The following is a 22,222-nucleotide window of genomic DNA, read 5'->3' as shown; positions in this document are numbered from 1 at the left end:
CAAAAGAGATCCAGTGTGCAGTGATACACATGTTATCAGTAGCTTGACAGCTGGGCTACATGACTGGGGGTGAGTGTCTGAAAAGTTTCAGTACTCCGTCCATCATCACTTTGTGTTTGCTTTATTCGCCCTAGGTTGACAGGGTATACCCAGACGTGGGTCCCTTGCTCACTTTGCCACTGGATTTAAGCTATCCTGGCCGATTGGGGTGTTACCCCAAAACCGGTCCAATGATGCTTGTTTCCGGTCCTGGGAAATCCTGACTTGGCAGTTCGGTGTGGACTGTTCCCATGAGGCACAGGGTCAAGACTGATTTGCATATGACTGGGTCTGAACTGGGGTAGCAAAGTGAGCTAAAGAACGATGATGGGTTCAACCCAGATCTCTCACTGGCGGGTGAGTGTCTGAATTGTTTCAGTACTCAGTCCATCATCACCTTCTGTTTGCTTTGTTCGCAGGTGGATAGCATAAAAGACACTTTGCTGCAAAGCTTGTCCAACCATTTGTAGCACATCATGATGGTGCTCTGGAACAGCTACTCTGGCAAAATAGGTCCGGCTGCTAATCTTACATTAAATGCAGATGGCAGCCACACATGCCGAACATCCACACCCTCCAGAAAAGAAAAGGGAGGAGGTCTAGCACTAACATTTTAACCAGCTTCCTAGTGTAGAAACGAGACATTGGGTGGTTGAATTCATAGGGCCCTTCCTGGTTAAACATGTTCATAATAGTAGTTAGAATTTTTTTTGTGTGGCTCGACTGACACAGGTGACTTCCAAACAGAACCAGGAGGTGGTAGTCTCAAAGTACCTCTTTGGGCAGTTTCTGTATGCCATGGTGTCTCCATCTGACTATAGTGCCATTTTGAGTTTTGAGTTTGCTGAGGCAGATGATACTGGCATACTGCTGGGGACAGGGCTGCTTTGTGTAAAGCTGTCACCCTCTTCCTACTCATCAGCTTCACCTCCCATCATGATCAGAACTGATTCCCCTCTCTCATCATCACCACCACCTGCAGCAATTCTTTTAAGGAGCACCACCCACCGGATTGCGATATGTTTTTTCGCCTAGGTTTTTTGGCCTCCAGTGCTACAATGTGAACCAGGCTTACATCAATGAGTGCTCACAAGGCAAATTGAGCATATTGCCATGTTATCCTCCTGCTTGTTAATTGTAAAGAAGTCCCAAACTGGTGATGAGAACTTTCTTAGCATGCCACTGCCAATGCCTGTAGAAGTACTGGAGATAGGTGGGTGTGTCATCATTTGCTATCTGCAGTGCGTACTTCAACTGAGGTAGTGGTAGATGAATGTTTCAGCTGGGGCTTTACAATTATAGAAGCTGGTGGTGGTAGTGGTGTTGGTACCAGTGCCACATCCCTCGGAGCAGGTTGAATAAGGGGGGTAATGTCAGTGACCTCTGAGCCAGCTCCCATGACAATGAATGGCTCGTCATCCTCATCCCCTTCCATAATTGTACGGTTTTCTGTAACTTTCCTTTCCTCTTGTCTCTCCTGGCATATCTCCTATTCAGCCAGGGTCCAATCCATGTCCAGATCATCAAAAGGGGGCTTGGAGAGCAAGAAGGAGTACCCTTCCTTTTTGTTGCTGGGGATCTGGAAGGGAAAAAGCTGTTACACTGCAAGTGTTACAAAGCATGCCATTACCCGGCATGCCGTTGCAATGTGAAAGGTATGTAGCAGGGGGTAGAAGGTGTTGGATTTAACTACAACACCTTCCCTAATGTTACAAACACTGGAGTTAGAATAGTAAATGAATCTATTCCAACAAGCTCAAACTCCTGCTCTACTCCTACTTCAAGAAGATCTATTATTGCTGGCTGCAGCTCCTGTATCCATTTTGCTCAGTTTCCTGCAACGGTTGGGTACTAGTTTGCGGCTGTGAGAAATCCCATTCGGACTCACTGTTTCTTGCCATGATTGCAGTGGTTGCCTTGCTGAGACATGGCCTTGGGCTTAGGATGAGGTGGTTCCATTGATGTGGGAGTGCTGATACCAGCTTGCTCCCAGGAGTATGGTGTGGCAGGAATTTGTCTCCAGAAAAAGGTTTGGGGCAGCACGCCATTGGTGGCAATGTGCTTCTTCTTCTTCTCAGTAGACAAGTTCTTGGAAGCACCTTGCTCTGGAGTCATCTTGCAGCTGTCAGTTGGTAGTGGCACTTAGATAAACAAGAGGAAGAACCTGGAGGACTCACATCACATGTTGTGGTTGTGTCATTTTGTACAGGCCTTCTGTCTGGCAGTACTGTGGGTAATGTCTCTTGTACACCTAAAAGCAAGCTAGCAAGAAAAACATTTAGTTAAACATGGTATTTGTGAAGTTTGTGAAGTATTGAATCAATTTAGTAAGGTTTCTTATTATACTAAATAATTAACAACATTAGTGTATCCATTCCAAAGTCAGACCACACCACCATAACATTACTACATTTAGGGGTGTTACAGGTAGGTAAACGGCAGGGACCAATGGGTCCCTTCCCTGGGGTGGGTACAACCCCTATTCTGCCACACTCTAGTGGAAGGGGGGCAGGAGCCTCTCCCTGGTTGGCTGGGTCCCCCATCCTCAAGATGGCGGGGACTCGAGGTTGCTTCACCTCGCCTCCCCCACCTTAGGGGTGGAGTTGCCAGAGATGGGCACACCTCTCTTCCTCACTTGTTTTTCCCGCCAGTTTTCCCGCCCAAAGTGGGGGGTAGAACCAGTGGGGACCAGTTGCTGAAAGCAGCAAATGGTCTGGAGAGGCTCACAAAGGCGGCATGCCTTTGAAGTTTCTCCTTTGTGAACCCTGCCCATCCTGGGGGAGGAGGCTTGGCACTTCATCACAGGATGTGCATTGTTTCAGGCCCCTGAGAACAGCAAGCTCTCGACCCAGGGGTCTAGAAACATGTCTGGTGGTGGCAGCCTGTGCAGCCACTCAGTCAGGTCACTGGGAGTTGGTTGAGTTTCAGGGGCATCTCTAAGATGCCCTCTGTCGTGCATTTTACATTAAATCCCACACTGGCATCAGTGTGGGTTTAATTTGCTGAGAAGTTTGATACCAAACTTTCCAGTCTTCAGTGTAGCCATTATGGTGCTGTGGAGTTCGTAATGACACACTCCCAGCACCATATACTCTTAATGGCAGCACTGCACTTACAATGCCCAGGAATGGACTTGGGCACTGTAGGGGTACAGGACACATGCTCTTGTACCCTCACTACTGGCATAGGGTGCCCAGCTAGAGGGGTGACTGATGTATGCCAGGGCAGTGCCGTGTTGACTCTTTGTTCTGCACCAAGGCACTCAGTCTGCAAAGTCAGTGTGTGAGTGTCAGGGGACAGGCCCCCTAACGGTGGCACAATAAGTGCTGCAGCCCTTAGGGGCCTTCTCTGGTCACAGTGCCCTTGGTACCGGTGGTACCATTTACCAAGGGCTGACCTGTGGCCAGTGATGCAAATTGGGTTTAGGCTTCAAAGCAGTTTTAAGGAAGGAACACAGGCCCTGGGCACCTGATTGGCAGGAGCCCAGGGCACACTCAGTCAAAGCACATCAGCAATTCATCGAAAAGTGGGGGCATACCATGCAAGAAAGAGGGCCCTTTCTCACACAACCTCCACCCAAACGAAAGATGATGAGACTAACCTTGCCCTAGAGAGTCTTTATTGTCTAAGTGGAAGAACCTGGAAAGTCCATCTGCATTGGCAGTCCCAGGTCTGTGTTCCACTTCAAAGTCCATTCCCTGTAGGGAGATGGACCACCTCAAAAGTTTTGGATTTTCTCCTTTCATTTGCATTAGCCATCTGAGAGGTCTGTGATCAGTTTGAACTAGGAATTGAGTACCAAACAAGTATGGTCTGAATTTCTTCAGGGACCAAACACAGCAAAGGCCTCTCTCTCAATGGCACTCCAATGCTGCTCCCTCTGGAGAAGCCTTCTGCTTATAAAAGCAACAGGTTGGTTTTGGCCTTAATCATTGGCCTGGGATAGGACCGCTCCTATCCCTAGCTCAGAGGCATCAGTCTGCACTATGAACTGCTTTGCATAATCTGGAGCTTTTAGAATTGGTGCTGAGCACATTGCTTCTTTCAGGGTGTCAAAAGCCTTTTGACAACTAACTGTTCAGTTAACCTTCTTGGGCATTTTCTTGGAGGTGATTTCAGTGGGGGGATTCACAATGGATCCATATCCCTTCATAAACCTCCTGTAGTACCCAGTCAAGCCAAGGAATGCCCTGACTGGGTTGTGGGAGCTGCCCAGTAAAGGATGGCCTGGATCTTGGGCTGTAAGGGCTGTACCTGGCCTCAACCAACAAGGTGGCCAAAGTACACCACAGTGCCCTGCCCTATCTGGCATTTGGATGCCTTGATAGTTAGGCCTGCCTGCAGTTTGCAGGGCTTTTAAAACCTTCCCAAGGTGGATCAGGTGATCCTGCCAGGTGGAACTAAAGACAGCAAAATCATCAAGATAAGCTGCACTAAAGGACTCCAACCCAGCAAGGACTTGATTAACCAACCTCTGGAAGGTGGCAGGGGCATTCTTTAAACCAAAGGGCATAACAGTGAACTGATAGCTCCAATCAGGTGTGTCGAATGCTGTTTTCTCTTTTGCTCCTGGGGCCATGCCAATCTACCAGTACCCTGCAGTTAAGTCAAAGGTACTTAGAAATGTGGCTGCCCCTAATTTGTCTATCAACTCATCTGCTCTTGGGATAGGGTGAGCATCTGTCTTGGTGACAGAGTTGAGTCCTCTATAGTCCACACAGAACCTAATTTCTCTCTTTCCACCTTGTGGATAAGGTTTGGGGACCAGAACCCAGGGGCTCTCAGAGGGTTAAATAACCCCTAACTCCAGCATCTTGCTGACTTCAGCTTTGATGCTTTCCTTGATTTGGTATGACTGTCGATAGATCTTGTTTTTGACAGGTGCACTGTCACCAGTGTCCACATCATGGGTACACCAGTTTGTCAGACCAGGGTTCAGGGAAAAGAGCTTATCATACTGTTGCAAGACTTGCTTGCAGTCAGTCTGCTGTTGGGCAGAGAGGGTGTCTGAAAAGACAACTCCATCTACTGACCCATCTTTTGGGCTGTAGGAGAGGAGATCAGGGAGAGGTTCACTCTCTGCTTTCTGTTCCTCATCAGTCACCATCAACATGGTGAGGTCAGCCCTGTTATTGTAGAGCTTGAGGCGGTTCACATGGATAACCCTTTTGGGTGTCCTGCTTGTGCCCAGGTCAACTAAGTAGGTGACCTCACTATTTCTCTCTAGGATAGGGTCAGGACCAGTCCATCTATCTTGGAGTGCCCTTGATGCCATTGGCTCCAAAACCCACACCTGTTACCCAGGTTGAAATTCAACCAGTGCAGCTTTTTGGTCATACCAGTGCTTCTGAAGCTCCTGGCTGGCCTCAAGATTCTTGGATGCCTTTTCCATGTTAACAGTCATTCTGGATCTTAGGCCAAGCCCATAGTCCATAATATCTTGTTAGGGTTCTTGGAGAGGCCTCTCCCAACCCTCTTTCACAAGAAAGAGTGGTCCCATCACAGGATGAAAAAACAGAAGTTCAAAGGGGGAAAACCCTACTCCCTTCTGAGGCACTTCTCTGTAAGCGGAAAGTAGGCATGGCAAAAGGATAGCCCATCTCCTCTTGAGCTTTTCAGGGGGTACCATGATCATGCCTTTCAATGTCTTGTTGAATCTCTCAACAAGGCCATTGGTTTGTCGGTAATACAGTTTAGTAAACTTGTACTACACTCCACACTCCTTCCACATGTGTTTTAGGTAAGCAGACATGAAGTTAGAACCTCTGTCTGAAACCACCTCCTTAGGAAATCCTACCCTGGTGAAAACACCAATGAGGGCCTTGGCTACTGCAGGACCTGTAGCAGTCCTAAATGGAATTGCTTCAGGGTACCTAGTAGCATGATCCACTACCACTAGAATTAATGTGTTCCCTGAGGCTGTGGGGGGTTCAAGTGGACCCACTATGTCCACACCTTCCCTTTCAAAGGGAACCCCCACCACAGGCAGTGGTATCAGGGGGGCCTTTAGGTGGCCACCTGTCTTGCCATTGGCTTGACAGGTAACACAGGAGCTAACAAACTCCTTCACATTTTGGTGCATTGGGGGCCAGTAAAAGTGGTTAACTAGCCTTTCCCAAGTTTTGGTTTGGCCCAGATGTCCAGCTAGGGGGATATCATGAGCTAAAATTAGGAGGAACTTCTGTAGCACTACCACTCTCCTTGTGGCTCCAGGATTAGGGTATCTTGCCTCAGTGTACAGTAATCCCTCTTCCCAATAAACTCTGTGGGTACCACTGACATCTCCCTTTGCATCTGAAACAGCTTTCTGCCTCAGGCTTTCAAGAGTGGGACAGTCTTGCTGACCCTGGCACAGCCCTTCCCCAGAGGGTCCCCCTGGGCCCAAGATTTCAACCTGGTAAGGGTCAAGCTCCATAGGCTCAGTTCCCTCTGGAGTGTCCAAGTCCTCTCCCTGAGGAGAGGGGACCTGATCTGTTTGCTGTACAGAAGCTGGTTCCCCAGTCTTCTTACCTTTTCTCTTGGTAGGTTGGGCCATACTTTCTGGCTCCAACACTACTTTTTAACCCTGCCTTTTGCTCTGTGCTCTTGTTTTTACACACACCAATTCAGGGATGTCCAGCATTGCTGAATGGGTTTTTAGTTCAACCTCAGCCCAGGTTTCCAGGTCATTGCCAAGCAGACATGCAGCTGGTAGCTTTGGAGAGACCACTACCTGTTCCAGGCCAGTAACCCCCCCCCCAGTCTAATGTCACCATAGCCATTGCATGACTAATGGTAACACTGTCAGCATTGGTGACAGGGTAAGTACGCCCAAGCAAATATTGCTCAGGGGAAACCAGTGTGTCTCTCACCATAATGACACTGACACCTGTATCCTTCAGAGCTTCTATCCTACTTCCATTGATCCAAGGGTACTGTAAGTATTTCTTTAAGTTGGGTGGGCACACAGCTACAGTGGCAAACTCAACTTCCCCCTCTGAAACTAGAACTGCTTCAGTGTGCAACCTCATTTGCTCTGGGCACACTGTTGATCCCATCTGTAGACTTGCTACCCCAAAAGTAGCTGTACTTGTTGAACTAGGGGCCTTATTGTGAGGGCAACACTTGTCTACAGTTAGGTGTCCAGACTTCTTACAGTTGTTACACCAGGCCTTTGAATATCTTGGGTATTCTCACCACCTTTCCCGGGGGAGGTTTTGTAACCACATTCTTCTGGTCACCCCCAGTGGTTGTCCTTGTCACCCTAGTCTGGCCCCAGTGGTCTGCCTTCTTTCCCAATTCTAGGGGAGAAACTAGACCTAGGTCTACCAAATGCTGATGTAACTTTTCATTCATGCAATTACTTAGTATATGTTCCTTCATAAATTGTAAAGTTCCGTAAAGTCATGTGCATTGTGTCTAGTTAACCAACCATCTAGTGTCTTTACTGAGTAGTCTACAAAATCACTCCAGGACTGGTTCTGGGTTTTGTGAGCCCCCCTGAATCTAATTCTGTACTCCTCAGTGGTGAGACCAAATCCATCAATCGGAGTTCTCTTCATTAGGTCATAGGACCCTGCATCTGGTCCAGAGGGGGTCAGAAGCCTGTCTCTGCAGTTACCAGAGAACAATTCCCACAGGAATGCCCCCCAGAGAGGTTTCTTCACTTTTCTCATTTCACAAGCCCTCTCAAAGGCTGAGTAACATGTTGTGATATCATCACCCTCCTCAAATTTAGGGACATTCCCTTTGGGGATTATAGGATCAGAGGATTCCTCCCTGTCCTTATTTCTTGGATTGCTGCCACCATTGATGGGTGCTAAACCCACCTCCTTTCTTTCTTTTTCTAGAGCCAGAAGTCTGGACTCCAGATCCAATCTTTTACCCAGCCTTGCTAAAAGGCTGTCCTCCTCATTGAGGCTTTCCTCAATGTCCTCATTGGAACCTGTACCACCTGTGTGGCCTCTAGGTCCCCAGGGGTTGTTTCTTGGAGTTAAGGGTCTGGAGACACTTCCCTCCCTAGGGATTATTGGGGGTGGGCTACTGGCCCTGTCCTCCTCATCCCTTTCCTCATCTGACTGGTCATCACCATTTTCAGATGGGTGGCCCTGTGTATACTCAGCCAGGAGCTACTGGAGCCCTTGTTTGGTTGGATGCTGGCCCATTGGTATAATTTTAATTTTACATAAGGACCTTAACTCCTTGAAAGACAAGTGAAGGTAAGGGGTAAGGGCAAGATCCTCAACCATGTCCTTTATATTATCTTGGTTATCTTCACTAATAGCTGGGTTCTGTTTCTGAGACATTTTAACAAAAAGCTCTAACCCCTCTACCCTTAACAACAGTGTTTTTTTTTTTCTTATATTCTAAAGGGACTTAAGCAAGGCCCTAACAAGACTTTTAGTAGTTTGGAAAAAAAGTGGCAATTTGAAAAATTAGAATTCTAAAGGCAATTTAAGAGTTCTGTTGTGTGATCAGGAGGCCTCCTATCGGATGCGTGTAAGGAGAGTCCAATAATTCTCTGGTATGTTTATTCTGTGTATCTCTGTGATGAACTAAGTGAGCACTAGTGCTTGAGCGAAAAGTAGTATACTGTTTGCACGATCCTGTTGGATCAAGTTTGTCATGTTCTGAGGTTAAGCCAGTTTGCTTGCTGCTGTGTGCGTCTCTAATTGTGGGCAACCTTTGGACGATATATTTCGGCCGGCTCGGGCTGAGGAGACAGCACCACCTCTGCATGAGAATGGACTGTTGAAATCAGATTCACTGACAACGATATAACAGAGTGGCAAGTTTTATGCATGAATCGCAACAGCAACAGGACCAGAGGCCCTATGGAGGGCTTGAAGATAATTGTCTCCATACGGAACCTATTGAGGTATTATTTGAGCGTCTAAGGACTTCTAGTCCCAGTGGGCTATTAAATGTAGGAGCCCATTGAGGGCGATACAGCAGCCGATTACGGGACTCTCCTTACACGCATCCGATAGGAGGCAAGCCGACCAGTGATCAAGGAGCAATCTGCTCCGAAACCTGAAGGGGAAATGGCGCACGAAATATCAGGAAACGCTGCTGTTGGCTGAATAAAGGTCTGTGCTACTTAAGCAAGTTTGCTTGCTGCTGTGTGCGCCTCTAATTGTGGGCAACCTTTGGATGATATATTTTGGCTGGCTTGGGCCGAGGAGACAGCACCACCTCTGCATGAGAATGGACTGTTGATGTCAGATTTAGGCCTGGGCGAAAATTTCGTTCCGTTCGTGGAAATTGCGATAATTTGACATTTTCGCGTTCCGCGGAAAGCGCGAAAATGTCAAAATTTCCGCTTTCCGCAGCATAGCGATAATTTGGTTCTTGCTCGCGCTGTAAAATAATACATTCTCGCACGTGCGCGATCGCCTTACCTGAATCCCTGCGGTCGGCGACAAGTTTTCTTGATCCGGTCGCGTTCTCCATGAGATGTTCTATTGTTTTTAGCCATTTGCGCTGTATCGCGACAGTTCGCGCCCGCAGTGACGTCATGAGTCGCGCGATCACGTCTTTCTTCTCGCGATCATGCACCGCGAGAAAACTGAAAACAAGATGGCCGCGCCCGCGAGCACCCACATGGGTAAGTTGGAGTGCCGCAAACATGCAGAAAATCTCGCGAACATGCGGGAAAAAAACTTCCGCATCTTCGCGATATTTCCGCGTGTTTGTGATAATTTTTAACATTTTCGCGATAATTTGCGAAAGTGGATTTCACAAATTCCGCCCACCCCTAGTCAGATTCACTGACATCGATATAACAGAATGGCAAGATTTATACATGGAACGCAACAGGACCGGAGGCCCTATGGAGGGCTTGAAGAAAATTGTCTCCATATGGAACCTATTGAGGTATTATTTGAGCGTCTAAGGACTTCTAGTCCCAGAGGGCTATTGAATGTAGGAGCCCATTGAGGGCGATAAAGCAGCAGATTACGGGACCCTCCTTACACGCATCCGATAGGAGGCAAGCTGACCCGTGATCAAGGAGCAATACGCTCTGAAACGCGTGGGGGAAATGGCGCATGAAACATCAGGAAACACTGCTGTTGGCTTAATAAAGGACTGTGCTACTTAAGCCAGTTTGCTTGCTGCTGTGTGCGTCTCTAATTGTGGGCAATCTTTGGACGATATATATATATATATATATATATATATATATATATATATATATATCGTCCAAAGATAATTGTCTCCATACGGAACCTATTGAGGTGACACGGGGAGCTGCATGTCAGCAGCTCCCCATGTGGAAAAGCAATGCTGGGTTCCGAAGGATGCGGGGAGCCGGCTGGGACAATGGGGGCTCCCCCCATGATCTCCAACGTTTTTTTATAAGCCCCGGGGGATGGGGTCCCTGGGGATAATAAAAATTAGTGATAGGGACTATTTCTCTTTTTACGGTAAAATTAGGAGTCATGCATCCTAACGCGTTGGGTACACGGTTTCTCATGCGTTGGGTGCACAGTTCCTAGCGCATTGGGTGCGCGGATCCAAGGAAAAAAAACTGACATTTTTGGGAGATAAACATCAAGCTTAAGTGTTTTGTTTTTGAGTGGCTCTAAAAAGAGCCGTTGTGTTCATTGAGAGTTGTTGGTACTTATAAGTAAGTACCTATACAGAGTCTAAAGTTGTTGAGGAAAACTCTGTTTCCTTCATCAGTAAAGTGTACTCCGTCTCTCCTATACATCTCTTGCATATGAAAGCGCAGATTGTTATTGTAAATTGACCCCATTCTATAGTCTCGGAGAAAAGCAGAAACAGATTTATTCACATGTTTCCTAGCTTTCTCAATATGTGGACAAAAATGATTGGACCAGTTCCATTTCTGCCTTTGGCATATGTTAGAATACACAAAGGCAGTTTTGGGAAAAAGTGAAATCAATTCTGCAAAGGTGTCCTTCATAAGCATTTCCAGACCTACCCCAATTTAAGTGCCTAGGTCATTGCCACCACAGTGCACTATCATGAGGTCAGGGTGTTGGATATGCATAAAGGATTTTACGAATGGCATCAATTGGTGCCACTTTAGCCCTCTCTGTCCAATCCATTTAATGTCTACATTTGGCAAACCTAGGTCTTTGTGAATGCCTTTGTTTTCTGCATACCTTTGGCTCCAGAAAATATAGTTGTGTCCCACAATCCACACTCTAAGCATCTTGAAGGGAGGTCTGGATGCACTCAGATGGTCTCTGTAAATGAAATGGCAGTTTGAAAAGTAAGATTTTTCTAAAATGGTGGCTAATATGCAGTTTTGAAAAAAGACAAGAAATCATTGGTTGTTTGACAACCTTCTACACTGAAAGGTAGGGTGCATGTTTCTGTTTTTTAAATGCATGATTCTTATTGGTTAACAAAAACTGATTGAAAGGAACATTATATATGATAAGCTGATATGTTGAAAAGTCAAGCACACTTGCGGTTTTGATTAGCAACATTGTGTGCTGAACTTGTGACCTGCTCAGTTCAGTGTTCCATGACCTGTTTCTATGGTAACAGGCAGAAGGCAGATTGGGGGTAGGGTTCAAATTTATGTCATTTGGAAATGGTTGAAATGTTTAACCAATAGAAATGTGTGTTAGCTTTTGAATTTATGTGGGAAGGAATGTGATTTGATGATTACATGTATATGTGTGGAAAATAAGAGGGAAACTTTGCCATTCTTTGGTTTTGCTGACAGGGTCACAGTGCACAGTGAAGAGATTCTGTATAAGAAAATCTGGTGTGTGACTGATATACTTCTTAATCTACAAAACAACTTGAAAGGTGAGTTATTTAATTGTGAGGGGATGTATGTGGCCTATGTTGATTTCTCCTGCTAAAGTGCAGAGTGTACTTTTTTTGTCTGCAATCTTATTGACAGTGTGTGTGCATGTAGAAACCATTCTGTGATAAGCATTTGTGTTTTTCATGTGTTTGCAGACAGATAACTGTGCTATTTTATATTTTGGTACAATTAGAAATCAGTCATTGTTTATGAATTTGCAAAATGAGTCATGTTTCTACACTAAAATATAGTATTCGTAGATTAAGAAATGTGTTTTGGTATAGTGCAAGGGATAGTGTTGTTTGTCTAGAATCACACAGTGAGTCTGTGTGCATTTAGGAATCATTTTGAGAGAAACATTTTGGTACTAATCTGTAGTAGTAGATTTTCTGCAATGTGTGCAGTCACCTTAGATCTTGTAGAGTAGTAAATGTATTTTGTACAAGGGATAGTTGGCTGTCTACAATCAGACTATGAGTCTATGTGTATTTGGGTAAGCATTGTGAGAGAAACATTTGGTAAAATTATGTATTTGCTTGCAGATAATTCTTTTAAAACCTGTCATGATGTCAAGTTTTAGTAGCATTAAAAGCCAGTCTTTCCTTGTGCATTGATAAAATGAGTCAGGCTTTGACACTAAAGTGTAGTACTTAAATATGTAGATTGTGTGCAGTCCCCTTACCCCTTCCACAGTAGTAAATGAGTTTTGGTAAAGTCCTAGTGATAGTGTTGCTTGTCTAGAATCACACTGTGAGTCTGTGTGCATTTGGGAACCACTGTGAGAGAAGAATTTGATAACATCATGTATTTGCTGACAGATAACTGTTTTAAAACCTGTAATGTTGTCAAGTTTTAGTAGCATTAGAAGGGAGTCTTTGCTTATGCATTGATAAAATGAGTCAGGCTTTGACACTAAAATGTAGTACTTAAATATGTAGATTGTGTGCAGTCCCCTTCCCCTTACACAGTAGTGAATGAGTTTTGGTAAACTCCTAGTGATAGTGTTACATGTCTAGAATCACACTTTGAGTCTGTGTGCATTTGGGAACCACTGTGAGAGAAGAATTTGGTAACATTATGTATTTGCTGACATATAACTGTTTTAAAACCTGTCATGTTGTCAAGGTTTAGTAGTATTAGAAGCCAGTCTTTGCTTATGCATTGATAACATGAGGCAGGCTTTGACACTAAAGTGCAGTACTTAAATATGTAGATTGTGTGCAGTACCCTTACCCCTTCCAGACTAGGGAATGAGTTTTGGTAAACTCCTAGGATAGTGTTGCTTGTCTAAAATCGCACTGTGAGTCTGTGTGCATTTGGGTAAGGATTGTGAGAGAAACATTTGGTAACATCGTGTATTTGCTGACAGATAACTGTTTTAAAACCTGTCATGTTAACAAGTTTTAGTAGCATTAAAAGCCAGTCTTTGCTTATGCATTGATACAATGAGTTAGGCTTCGACACTAAAGTGCAGTACTTAAATATGTAGATTGTGTGCAGTCCCCTTACCCCTTCCATAGTAGTGAATGAGTTTTGGTAAACTCCTAGTGATAGTATTGCTTGTCTAGAATCACACTGTGAGTGTGTGTGCATTTGGGAACCACTGTGAGAGAAGCATTTGGTAACATCATGTATTTGCTGACAGATGACTGTTTTAAAACCTGCCATGTTGTCAGGTTTTTGTAGCATTAGAAGCCAGCATTTGCTTATGCATTGATAAAATGAGTTAGGCTTTGACACTAAAGTGCAGTACTTACATATGTAGATTGTGTGCAGTCCCCTTACCCCTTCCATAGTAGTGAATGAGTTTTGGTAAACTCCTAGTGATAGTGTTGCTTGTCTAGAATCACACTGTGAGCCAGTGTGCATTTGGGAACCACTGTGAGAGAAGAATTTGGCAACATCATGTATTTGCTGAAAGATAACTGTTTTAAAACCTGTCATGTTGTCAAGTTTTAGTAGCATTAGAAGCCAGTCTTTGCTTATGCATTGATAAAATGAGTCAGGCTTTGACACTAAAGTGCAGTACTGAAAAATGTAGATTGTGTGAAGTCCCCTTACCACTTCCACAGTAGTGAATGAGTTTTGGTAAACTCCTAGGGATAGTGTTGCTTGTCTAGAATCACACTGTGAGTCTGTGTGCATTTGGGAACCACTCTCTGAGATAAGCATTTGGTAACATCATGTATTTGCTGACAGATAACTATTTTAAAACCTGTCATGTTATCAAGTTTTAGTAGCATTAGAAGCCAGTCATTGCTTATGCATTGATAAAAGGAGTCAGGCATTGAAAGTAAAGTGCAGTACTGTAATATGTAGATTGCGTGCAGTCTCCTTACCCCTTCCACAGTAGTGAATTAGTTTTGGTAATCTCCTAGGGATAGTGTTGCTTGTCTAGAATCACACTGTGAGTCTGTGTGCATTTGGGAACCACTGTGAGAGAAGCATTTGGGTACTTCATATCTTTGCATACGCATAACTGCTTAAAAACTTTCCTGTTCTCAAGTTTTGGTAGAATTAGAAGACTGTCATTGCTTATGTATTCACCCAGGAACTGTCCTTGCAATACTGTAAATATTCAGTTAATATTCAAGCAGTAATGGAGTGAGGCAGACCTTAGCACATGCATTGATTCAAATGCTTATCCACTATGCATGCAGTCCTCTAACCATCTACACAGTTCTCTTTCACACCTTTAATTCCACAGTCACTATCCATAAACTTCCAGCAAACACCCTGTCACTCCCCATGTACTTCTCTAGTGTGCCATTCAGCACAATGTACTAATCCATTCCCTGTGCCAAAACCCAAACACTTATAAATTCACTCAGGCACTCTCTTTGCAGTACTCCAATCATTCAGTCAGTATCCAAGTACTCATGCAGCGAGCCAGGCCTTACAACATGCACTGCTTCAAACCCCTATCCAGTATGCATACAGGCCTCTAGTCACCTACACACTTGTCTTTCACTTCTTTAATTAACTAGTCAGTATCTATATACTTCAATAAACATCCTGTCACTCATCTTGCACTCATCCAGTGACTGATCCAGTACCATGTACTAATCTCTTCACTGCGCCAAAACTGAAAAACTTAAAAGTTTTACCCAGGCACTCTCCTAGCAGTAGTCTAATGATTCAGTCAGTTTCCAGGTACTCATGTAGTGAACCATGCATTACCACATAGACTGCTTCAAATGTCTATGCAGTATGCATGCAGTCTTCTAACATACTATACACTTGTCTTTAACAGCTTCAATTCCCCAGTCAGTATCCATGTACTTCCAGCAAACATCCTGTCACTCCCCTTGGACTGTTCCAGTGACTTATTCAGCACCATGTAGTAGTGCATTCACTGCACCCAAACTGAAACACATTCACCCAGGTACGCTTTTTGCAATAGTCTAATCATTCAGTCAGTACCTAAGTACTAATGGAGTGAGGCAGGCCTTAGCACATGGATTGATTGAAACGTGTTTCCACTATGCATGGAGGCCTCTAACTACCAACACAATTGCCTTTCAGACCTTCAGTTTCTCTGTCAGTATCTATAAACTCCAATAAACACTCTGTCACTTTAATTGCACACCTCCACTGACTCATTTGGCAGTAAGTACTAATCTATTCACTGCACTAGAATCCAAAATCTTAAAAAGATTTACCCAGTCACTCTTTTTGTAGTACTCTAATGATTCAGTCAGTAGTCAGGTAGTTTTGCAGTGATCCAAGTGTTACTCTATGGACTGTTTCAAACGTCTATCCACTATGCATGTAGGTCTCTAGCCACCTACATACTTGTCTTTCACACCTTCAATATCCCAGACAGTGTTCATACAGTTCCCGCAAACACTCTGTCACTCTCCTTATACTTCTCCAGTGACTTAATCAGCACCATGTACTAATGTATTTACTGCACCAAAATATATATACTTATACATTCATCCTGGCACTCTCCTTGCAATACTGAAAACATTCAGTCAGTATCCAAGTACTATTGGACTGAGACAGACCTTAACATATGGATGGATTCAAACACGTATCCACTATGCATGTAGGTCTCTTATCACCTACACACTTGTCTTTCACACCATCAATATCCATGTCAGTGTTCATACACTTCTAGCAAACACCCTGTCACTCACCAAGTGTGTCTCCTTATAGTACTGTAATCATTCAGTCAGTTAGCATGTAGTGTTTTAGTGAGGCAGGCTTTAGGGCATGAACTGCTTCAAAGTAGTATGCACTATGCATGTAGTGTTTTAACCATCGTCACACTTGTGCTTCAGGGCTATAGTTTCTTAGTCAGTTTTTATATAAAATATGTTTCTACAGTAATAGAATAGTATAAATTTGAAAGTTATTAATATACATTTATTTGTGATTCTTTTTTACAGATACTGTTTTTCAACGTTAAAATAGAGAAATCATGCCAGAAAAAAAAAAGAAAAGAACAGATACAGGAGAATTACTTGAAGAAAAATCAACCACAAGTATTGAATGTACAAGATAATATGGCTAAAAAGAAAAAATCTTCTGGTAAGATCACAAAGCAATTTATTAAAAATGTTTGTAGGACCAAACAGAATGTACAGAATGCTGAAACCACTGAGAATGCTTCAACTAGAAAAAAAAATCAAAATAGGAGGAAAAGCAAAAAAGCAAATGATCAGTCAAAGGAGGGCAAGTATGGTAAAAGAAGGCAAAATCAGTAGAAGGAATTACGCCCAAAAATATTTTACAAGAGGGTAGTACATAATTTACTGAAAGATGTGAAGAAATATAAAAAGAGAGCTCTATTTTATAAAAAGAAGAAGCATATTGAAAACATTGTTGAAAAGGCTTTTGAAGTAAAAAGGAAACTTCATTTTAGTATTAAACAGAATTCGATCACTAGATAAACCAATCCATTTAATGAAGGCCAAAAGTAGGAGGAAAAGAGTAATTAATAGAAAACAAAATTGTGATTATTTTTTGGGAGAATGGAAACACAGTTCCAGTTCAGAGCCTTTCTTTAATGAAAAGAGTTATTTATAGAGCAAAAAATTATTGTATGCAGTTGACACCAGTGGTAGAGGTTATGAGGTTAGAGATGGTTTTCCAATTGAGAAAGAGAAAATGGTTGAAAGAAATGCAGAAGGAGTGAAAGCTGATGAAGTTCTAGGGAGATGTCCTAAACACCCTGTGTACACTTGGGATTGAAGTAGTATTTGTAGTGTACGACAGGAATCTATTGATAAATTATGTAGTTTTTTACAAGCATATAGTAAAAAAAGTGTTAAACAAAAGATTAAGGTGTTGCAAGGACCTGACCCTTGCAGAGTGAGAAAAAATACTAGTTTGCAAGGTCATTCTCTGGCTTGTCTTTCTAGGAAAGTTTGTCAAAGTGTTTTTCACCATTTCAGGATGCTGGCAGTACATCATACTCAAATGCGGAAGTTAGTGAGAAGATTCTAATATGCAAAAAGTCCAGCACTAAAGTTAAATGAGTTGAACAGTGCTCTTTTGCATGGGATAGTATCAGATGTGAAGAAAGTTTGTGATGATATTGAGTTTTGTTACTTTGGTTCTCAGCAAGAGAGTGCAGAAACTGACACATTAGTAGAACAAAATGTTGAAGACAATGTAGAACTCGTAAATACAAAAAATTTTGAGGATGAACTCACAAAGTTTAGGTAATTTCAGGTGAAAGACCAGATGTTTCTTGTATTTGTTGTCGGCGAAGTCACCATAAAAATCAGACTAGGGGTGTCAATCTGTATTTAAAAAGTGAAATAGAAGATAATGATAAGTGGATGGAATTTGCAACTTATCAGTTGTTAGAGGATTGATTTGATTTGGGATCTGAGCAGCGTATTTGCAAATATTGTTACAACATATTAGATGAGAATAAATGCCTGCTAGAGCTGTTCATAATAATCTAGAGTTGGTTGCTATTCCTCCAGAGCTGATAGATTTAAATACGTATGAGTCTATTCTCATTCAATGTGGTCACCCGTTTCAGGCTATTGCTCGTATGGAGCCTAAAACAGGTAAATTACCTCCATCAGAGTTGCAAAGAGGATTGAAAGGAAGAGTTGTGTATTTACCATTAGATTTAAGGAAAAATATTGAAACTATTGGTGTAGACCATGCAGAAAATGAGCCACTAGTCATTCTAGTTAATGGTGTTCCTACTAAGAATAAGAAAATCTGGCAAGAGTTAGTGGATGTTAGAAAAGTGCAAAAGGCATCATTGTATCTGTTAAAAAATAATGAGTACTATAGAAATGTTTTTGTAGGAGAAGAAGAAATAGATTTAGCAGAAGATACTGAAACATTAAGTGGACAAATAGAAAAAGTGGACATGTCCAGATGTGAAGAAATCTATGAACATTACAGTGTACATCCACTTCATTCCAAAGAGGTGATGGGGAATACGATTGAGTTGTTTCAAATGAAATAAGCAACAGGAAGTCCCATGAGTGTATGGGAAGAGAGCTTGGAACTTCGTTGTTTCCCGCAGTTGTTTCCAACAGGAAAAGGTGGACGATATGATGAACGTCCTGTGCAGATTCCTGCATCTGAATATCGGACAACAAGATTATATGCAGAAGATCCAAGATTTCGACAATGTATCCCTTATATGTTTCATCTTCTGTTTGAAAGTGACTTGTCTGGACTTTCATATGCAGTAAATCACATTTTAAAAACTGGAATGCATCAGCAAGATGTAACTGCAAAGGTTTTTATGGATAAAGTGCATCAGAGATATGATCATTTAGAATCTCAGTTGATTAATCTGATGGCATGTCAGCATGGGACTAATGAATATTGGTACCGTCGTCATGGAGAACTGAAATGTATGCTACGGAACTTGGGAACTCCTACATGGTTTGTTACACTAAGCTGGACTGAGTATGCTTGGGACGATTTACTTGAATTTCTCCCAGAGGCAAATTCCAATATAAAAAATATTGAAAACAAGACACCTGGAGAATTGTGCTCCTTGGATCCTGTTAATGTATGCAGATATTTCAATCATAGATTTGAAGCTATGATGCCTTTCATCTGCAATAAAAAGAATCCTCCTCTTGGAGAAGTTATTGATTTCTTTTGGAGAAGGGAGTATCAAGCAAGAGGTGCTCCTCATATACATATGTTGCTATGGATCAAGGACGCCCCCAAATTTGGAACAGATTCAGATGAAACAGTTTTGTCTTTCATTGAAGATTATGCCACATGTGCTGTACCCAATAGCAGAGAAGATGAAAACTTAAAACATCAAGTCTTACGATTCCAAAGCCATAGGTGTGGAAAATACTGTAGACGAAAGTACAAGTCAAAGGATAAGTTCAATAGCAAATGTAGTTTTGGATTTCCACGTCCTGTATTATCCAAAGGAAGAGTGAACAGTTGTATGTCAGCTATGCAACATACCATCACAAAAAAGTCTCCGAAAAATACCTACAACTTAAGAGGAAGCGAAGAATCGAAATACATAAATGAATACAATCCAGTTATTTTATCCATGTGGAACACTAACATGGATATTCAGTATGTTGCGGAAATTCCATTGCTGTTGCTCGATATGTAACGTCCTACATTACTAAATCAGAAAAGACTGAATTGAAAGAAATGTGGGAAGAGATTTCTCACGAGAAGACTCTAAGTAAGAAATTATACAGTTTCAGTTTGAAGATGTCATCGCATCGTGAAATTGGAGCATATGAATGTTCAGATCGGTTATCATCTGCAAGTCTATATTCCAAAAGTAGAAGAATCATTTGGGTGAGTCTAGGTCTTGCAGGAATGCAAAATCGGGTACTGAAATCTGTTCAAGAAATTGAATATTTAGCAGAAAAAGAACCATAAAGTACAGATATTTTGAAAACGAATATGTTGGACACATATTACCCAAATAGAAGTCATCATCTTGAGAACATGTGTCTCTATGAAGTGCTGCAAAACTACACTTTTAAACGGAATACTACAGAGAACATCAATGATGGAAAATATGCAGTGATTGGTTCCGAAGGATGTCTGGTGAAACAAAGGAAAGGAAATTTAATTAATCACAGGAAACTGAGTTGCGACACTGCTGACAAAAGGGAATTTTATTATTTAGCCCTTTTGCAAATGTTCAAACTGTGGCGTTCAGAATTGGAAATACTTGGGAATTTTCAGAGCTATGAAGATTCATTTAATACTTGTAAAGATAGCATACAATGCAGTGCTTTTGCAATTTATGTGAAAATGTTGAATGATGAAATTGACCAAGAAGCTACAATTGCAGCTGAGATTGCTAGAGACAGTTCTCAAGACAGTCAAAGTTCTGCTGCACTGAGTCAAGATCCACTTGGACAACCAATTGTTGAAAATGAAGCAGCGACTGCCATGAATGAGGTAGAAACAGCAATGTATCAAGCTCAAGAAGATGTAATACAGTTAGGAAACTTGGAAGAACAACTAAATATTGAACAGAAACAAATATATCAACAAGTGAAAGAGCACATTGAGAATGGATTACTTCATGAAAAGAAAGGGTGCTCATGTACATCATTTCAACCTATCCGAATGTATGTGAGTGGTCAAGCTGGAACAGGAAAAAGTTTCTTAATTAAAGTAATTACAAGTTATCTGCAGAAAACAACTGAGTCGCATTTGTCTTGTGTTGTCACTGCTACAACTGGGTTGGCAGCACATAACATTAAAGGAATTACTTTACATCGTTTACTAATGCTACCAGTAGAGCATGAGAACAAATTGGAATACCACAAGCTATCTGGATATGCTTGTTGTGAAGTTTCAAGAGTCCTGAAGAAAATGAAACTTCTCATTATTGATGAGGTGAACATTGTCTCAAACTTGATGCTTGCCTTTGTGCATTTAAGAATGTAGCAAATTCTTAAAACAGAGTATGACATATTATTTGGAGGAAAACACGTCATAGTTTTTGGAGATCTACTGCAACTGACCCCGGTAAAAGGACAACCGGTATTTAAAACACTTGCACATGAAGATACCAGAAAGTCTCTTGGTGGTGTTGGTAATGTGAACATTTGGACTTATTTTGAATACAAAGAACAAATATGCGACAGGCAAATGATGCTGAATATGGAAGTATTCTTCAAGATATAAGAATTGGAATTCTTCAAAACATGGCAAACAAGCTTTGGAGAGTCGAATACTTTGCAATGTGTTTCCAAATGAAAATGTAGTTCCTGCAAAAGTGTACATGAAAATTGGTGAAAATAAATCAGTGATCTGCTTAATGCCAACAATGCGCGAGTGTTCCATATTCAACGAAAAACTATTGAAACTGGAAAATGAAGAAATTATAAAAATGGAAGCCATCGATAAAATAGAGAATGAAGGAATCACTATTAGTTTGACGGGAAAATTGAAAACAAAACTGGATTCTTTAGAAAAAAAACTTATCAAAAAGAGCTGGGTTAGAAAAGACACTATATGCGTGTGTAAACTGTCGGGTAATTTTAAGGCGTAATTTGGATGTAGAAAAAGGTTTAGTTAATGGCGCAATGGATAAAGTGGTGGATTTTGTTAATTATCAGAAAAAAGAAGGAATTGAATTTTTAAAAATTAAATTTGATCAGATTGAAGAAGTTAAAGAAATTGGTCGTTGTTCAGTTCGTTTTTTGCTTGTTTTATATGTCCGTAGGAAACAATTTCCATTTTCTCTGGCATATGCAGTGACTATTCATAAATCTCGAGGATTAAGTGTAAACAGTGCATTGGTGAACATTGGATCTACCGTATTTAAAGTGGGTATGGCATATGTTGCTTTGTGGCGAGTCAGAACATTATCTGGTTTGTTTTTGAATGATTTTGATGAGAACAAGGTTACTGCAGATGCAAACTGTGTAAAAGATTATAATAGGTTAAGAAGGGTGTATGCTCCAAATTTAGGTCAATATCCTGTATTTATAAAGCGTGTGGTTGGTCGAAAAAGAAGGTTTGAGAATATCTGTTCTGAAGGTGTCGAGAAGGGAAAAGAACAAGATAATTTTGTGATTGCAAGTAAAAAGAAATCGGACACTGTTGAAGAGATTGTTGGTTATCAGTTTGAAAATAGTTCAGGTGTCAACTGCTATGCTAATGTAGTGGTCAATGTTGTTTTTTATCTTGAAGGTTTTCAAGAACAAATTATGCAGAATCTGCAAAAAAGATTGTGTTCTCTACATTCTGTTTATGAAAAATTGACAACAGATACAGGTAAAATACAATCTGTTTCAGATGTTCGTAATCTTTTGGATGTGTGTTCTGGTTCTACACAATTTACACAAAATATCCAACAAGATGCTCAGGAATTGTTAATGTATATGCTTACCATTTTTGAAAATGAAGGTGTAGAAATAGAAAATATTTTTGGCCTTTCTTACAAATGGGAACATCATTGTAAAAATTGCATTTATA

This window comes from Triturus cristatus, chromosome 3_1, assembly GCF_964204655.1.
Source record: "Triturus cristatus chromosome 3_1, aTriCri1.1, whole genome shotgun sequence".
Classification (NCBI taxonomy): domain Eukaryota; kingdom Metazoa; phylum Chordata; class Amphibia; order Caudata; family Salamandridae; genus Triturus; species Triturus cristatus.
This window is presented reverse-complemented; position numbering follows the sequence as displayed.